At 53.3% G+C, this 5,000-nt stretch overlaps 1 non-coding gene across 1 annotated transcript in view; it reads left to right on the top strand.

Annotated features, from left to right (window-relative positions):
• Positions 1 to 4,610: 4,610 nt before the first annotated feature.
• LOC126430498 (small subunit ribosomal RNA) overlaps positions 4,611 to 5,000 on the top strand; it is a 1,909-nt gene continuing 1,519 nt past the window's right edge. The window contains exon 1 of the ribosomal RNA XR_007577160.1: positions 4,611 to 5,000. This exon is cut by the window's right edge and continues 1,519 nt beyond it. This is a non-coding gene — a ribosomal RNA (small subunit ribosomal RNA).

Genomic DNA, 5,000 nt, shown 5'->3' with positions numbered 1-5,000 from the left:
ACCACATGCGATAGCTCCATCTATGCGAATCTGACAACACTACGTCCGCCATGTCGAGCGCACCACAAAACATACCGCCATCTGTAGGTCTCCCTCAGCATGAGCTCCTGCAACGACGATACCGCCATCTATGGGACGCCAAGCCGACGAAGACATCGATGGGCCCACAGTGCCCATCTTTCGACGCCACCCACAAAGCATGCAGCCTCTGTCGACCACAGCACCCATACGCCAGTGCCTCTGCCGCACGAAGTCGTGGACCGGCAATCACACCACCTGCACCCGTTCGTGCCCCACCCCAACCGCCAAACTCGCATCGCCAGCGGATGAACGGCGGACGTTTCCCGCACTCGTAAGGTGCAATCCACACCTATAACATGCGTTTCATGAAGAGATATTTCCAATATGCGACATTCCCGCTGTCCCTATTCATGAGCTGCGAGCTGTACCACGTACAAGCTACAGACGCGATCGCATTGCTCACTGTACGGATTCTCATGCTGAGCCATCAGCTAGGAAGCGCCCCATCCATGTCGGCACCCGTGGGCGTTGCACTCGCAGTCGCAAAAAACGCTGGGCAAATATATATCTCGGAAGAGTAACGACAATCCGAGCCTCCTGGCGTTGCACTCGCAGTCGCAAAAAACGCTGGGCACATATATTTCTCGGAAGAGTAACGACAGTCCGAGCCTCCTGGCGTTGCACTCGCAGTCGCAAAAAACGCTGGGCAAATATATTTCTCGGAAGAGTAACGACAGTCCGAGCCTCCTGGCGTTGCACTCGCAGTCGCAAAAAACGCTGGGCACATATATGTCTCGGAAGAGTAACGACAGTCAGTCTCCTGCGTGGGAAGAGTCTTTCTAGGCCCTGACCCACGGGAAGGGTGTAGCTTCCCCCATCCCGGACATTTGACGTCGTCACACTACCGGTATTGACTAATAGACTGACTGCTGATAATCATTAGCCATACACTGGGGGAAACGGCCGACAGGGGCGGCAACATAGTGGAGCCGTAGTGTCACTAATGTACAGAGATAGAACAGTTTCGACTGGAACCAGAGTAACCGTATACACGGCACTGATTAGTAATAGATGCAGAGCCATCAGAATACAGATAATATATACAACCGTCCCTATACATGCTGAAAGACTCTGCACACAATGAGAACCACACGTCAGCCAGACACTCTTATCACACACTACTCTCTTATCACACACTACTCTCTGCCTGTAACAGGCACACACACAATATCTAACCACCAGCATGGAAGAACATCCAGTGCATCCTCTCCGCCACATGACACAATCCACACTATCATTACCAGACCGGGAGGTCCACCCAGAAAACACAATATCCCACCCTTCCGACATCCGCACATTGCTCAGCTAAGCCACGAACACCCACACATGTCCTACACAGGGGTGCACCCAACATCACAATACTGCCTCCTGTCACAGCACACAAACAATGGCAGGAATGAAAGACACAGATCTGCCACAACCATGGAATCGGAGCGCCGCCTGTCATGAGCCAAAAGTGCATCCTGACGTGACAAATCGGATAATGCCGCAGGCATCCAATTACGATAATCACTATCAACGAACCTGCCGCCCCCCCCCCCCCAAATACACCTTTCCCTACAACAATGTGTATCTGAACCTAAGCTATATTGTACCTTAACCTAACCTATATCGTACCTTAACCTAACCTATATCGTACCTTAACCTAACCTATATCGTACCTTAACCTAACCTATATCGTACCTTAACCTAACGTATATCGTACCTTAACCTAACCTATATCGTACCTTAACCTAACCTATATCGTACCTTAACCTAACGTATATCGTACCTTAACCTAACCTATATCGTACCTTAACCTAACCTATATCGTACCTTAACCTAACCTATATCGTGCCTTAACCTAACCTACGTTGTGCCTTAACCTAACCTACGTTGTGCCTTAACCTAACCTACGTTGTGCCTTAACCTAACCTACGTTGTGCCTTAACCTAACCTACGTTGTGCCTTAACCTAACCTACGTTGTGCCTTAACCTAACCTACGTTGTGCCTTAACCTAACCTACGTTGTGCCTTAACCTAACCTACGTTGTGCCTTAACCTAACCTACGTTGTGCCTTAACCTAACCTACGTTGTGCCTTAACCTAACCTACGTTGTGCCTTAACCTAACCTACGTTGTGCCTTAACCTAACCTACGTTGCGCCTTAACCTAACCTAATTTGTGCCTTAACCTAACCTAATTTGTGCCTTAACGTAACCCATGTTGTGCCTTAACGTAACCCATGTTGTGCCTTAACGTAACCCATGTTGTGCCTTAACGTAACCCATGTTGTGCCTTAACGTAACCCATGTTGTGCCTTAACGTAACCCATGTTGTGCCTTAACGTAACCCATGTTGTGCCTTAACCTAACCCATGTTGTGCCTTAACCTAACCCATGTTGTGCCTTAACCTAACCCATGTTGTGCCTTAACCTAACCCATGTTGTGCCTTAACGTAACCCATGTTGTGCCTTAACGTAACCCATGTTGTGCCTTAACCTAACCCATGTTGTGCCTTAACCTAACCCATGTTGTGCCTTAACCTAACCCATGTTGTGCCTTAACCTAACCCATGTTGTGCCTTAACCTAACCCATGTTGTGCCTTAACCTAACCCATGTTGTGCCTTAACCTAACCTATAATGTGCCTTAACCTAACCTATAATGTGCCTTAACCTAACCTAAAGTGCGCCGTAACCTAAACTATATTGCGCCTTAACCTGACGCACGTTGTCGCTGAACCTGCTCTGTAATTGTTATGCAACCCGTTAAATTGGTGTAGTGTTGCCTAACCGCAACCCTCGCAATATAGTTCCCTACTCGCACTGCCCGGTCCCCTGTGTATCGCGTCATGTTAAACACCTTGCAGGTGTTGCTGACTTTCCACATGCTCCTGCTATACACTGTAGTGTGGATAGCAGCAGGACGTACATGCCGCCCCCCCCCCCTTCCCCCCTGCCTTCGCAAGCTGGTCGGTGAGAAGTTTGCATGTTCAATGCCCTTCGCATGCCGACGTACTCAGCCTACGTTGTGGTACGGCCTGTCACCTGTCCGCCGATGTACGCAAAACCCACAAACTGTACTGCACATTGGTCCGTATGTACTGAATGATACATCGTGGCACATGTGACCGTATGACGACTGCGCCTAGCAACGGCGGACCATACAGTCCAAATATTGTGCACGCAGCTACGTGTCGTCTCCCTATAAGAGCTGGATTGCAGTGTGGTACGCCATACAGACGTGTGGGAGGAACGGACGCCCTGGATGGCGATCAGCATGAGCAGTCTGTTGATGTAGTGGAGCGTGTATTCGGACGTAGTCGTCTCTTCTCACACACCGTGATAGCATGTTGCACCGCGTTCCACATCTGCGACATGCTGCAGAGGCGGGCTGACAGTCGTTCGCGCAATGGACACCGCATACGTACGGGGTCTACCTTCCACGTGTTCTCTAGGCGTGCACATGTTGTTGCGTCTATGTGGGCAGACGTAGTGTGTTGTGACACCTGACACAGGCATGCAATACTCGTTGCAAATGGCGATGGACGTGTACGTTTGCTGGTGACGTTACGCAAATGAACAACTGGTAACCCGTTGTGGTGCGGTTGTTCTCGCTAGAGGTGAATCAGTGTTGGCGACGATCGGTCGAGCTATTAACCGGTTGTTTCAGGGAGACCCACCATGCCCACGAACGTGAAAGGGGACCCACCATGCCCACGAACGTGAAAGGGGATCTGGGTGTGAGGCGATACGCGGCGGTGGCTGGGTGGGACCGTCCCCGGCCGGTGAGGGGGGGCCGCCCGGCGTGCTGGCAGCGCGGTGCGTGGGCGCACGCGCCACAGCCGGCTGGTGGGGGCGGCCAGTGGCAGGCGCGCCGGCCGACGGACGCGGCAGGCGGCGCAGCTGCGCGCCGGCGCCCCCTGCTCGCGGCGCCTTGCGGCCAAAGTAGGTCCTCGCGGGCCCGGTGCGAAGCGCGGTGGCCATCTGCAGTGTGCTGGTCCGATTGAGGACTTTGTGCGCTGAGGATGCGCCGCCGCCCGGCGCTCGGCGCCGCGACGCCGTCTGCTGCTCGGTCGCCCCAGCGGTTCTCGCAGGTGGTTTGTATCGCAGCTGTGCGGACGTGTTGGCGCGTGCGCTGTGCTGGGAGAGTTCGCTTCGGCACCCAAGTGGGGCTTTTGTCCTTCTGTGGCGCTGGCGTTGGAGCTGCCGGTCACCGTAGGTGGCGCGTGTTGTCTCCCGCCGGCAATGCCACGACAGCACGCTCCCGGGCCTCTGTCGGCAGCGGCAAGCTCAGTTGGGAGCACGGGTGGTCGCACCTAAAGCGTCTACTCGCCTAACTCCGGGCGATTGCGCCTCTCTCGAACCCGACCAAGTACTTAGGACGGCGCTGCGCGCCGCCGGGACCTGAGAGGGTTTCGAGGTGTGTTGTGCAGGGGAGCTCAGCCTCCTCCTGTTTGCAGAATAATTGAGCGGACGCTTGCGTGTTCGCGCGGGCCCCCGGGACACACTCCCGGGCGGCCGGCTGCTCAGCTCTAGTTGACGCAGCTCCCTGGTTGATCCTGCCAGTAGTCATATGCTTGTCTCAAAGATTAAGCCATGCATGTCTCAGTACAAGCCGCATTAAGGTGAAACCGCGAATGGCTCATTAAATCAGTTATGGTTCCTTAGATCGTACCCACGTTACTTGGATAACTGTGGTAATTCTAGAGCTAATACATGCAAACAGAGTCCCGACCAGAGATGGAAGGGACGCTTTTATTAGATCAAAACCAATCGGTCGGCTCGTCCGGTCCGTTTGCCTTGGTGACTCTGAATAACTTTGGGCTGATCGCACGGTCCTCGTACCGGCGACGCATCTTTCAAATGTCTGCCTTATCAACTGTCGATGGTAGGTTCTGCGCCTACCATGGTTGTAACGGGTAACGGGGAATCAGGG

Source organism: Schistocerca serialis, unplaced genomic scaffold, assembly GCF_023864345.2.
Source record: "Schistocerca serialis cubense isolate TAMUIC-IGC-003099 unplaced genomic scaffold, iqSchSeri2.2 HiC_scaffold_1049, whole genome shotgun sequence".
Classification (NCBI taxonomy): Eukaryota; Metazoa; Arthropoda; class Insecta; order Orthoptera; family Acrididae; genus Schistocerca; species Schistocerca serialis.
Note: the sequence above shows the minus strand (reverse complement) of the source record. Positions and strands in the feature narration are given on the sequence as shown.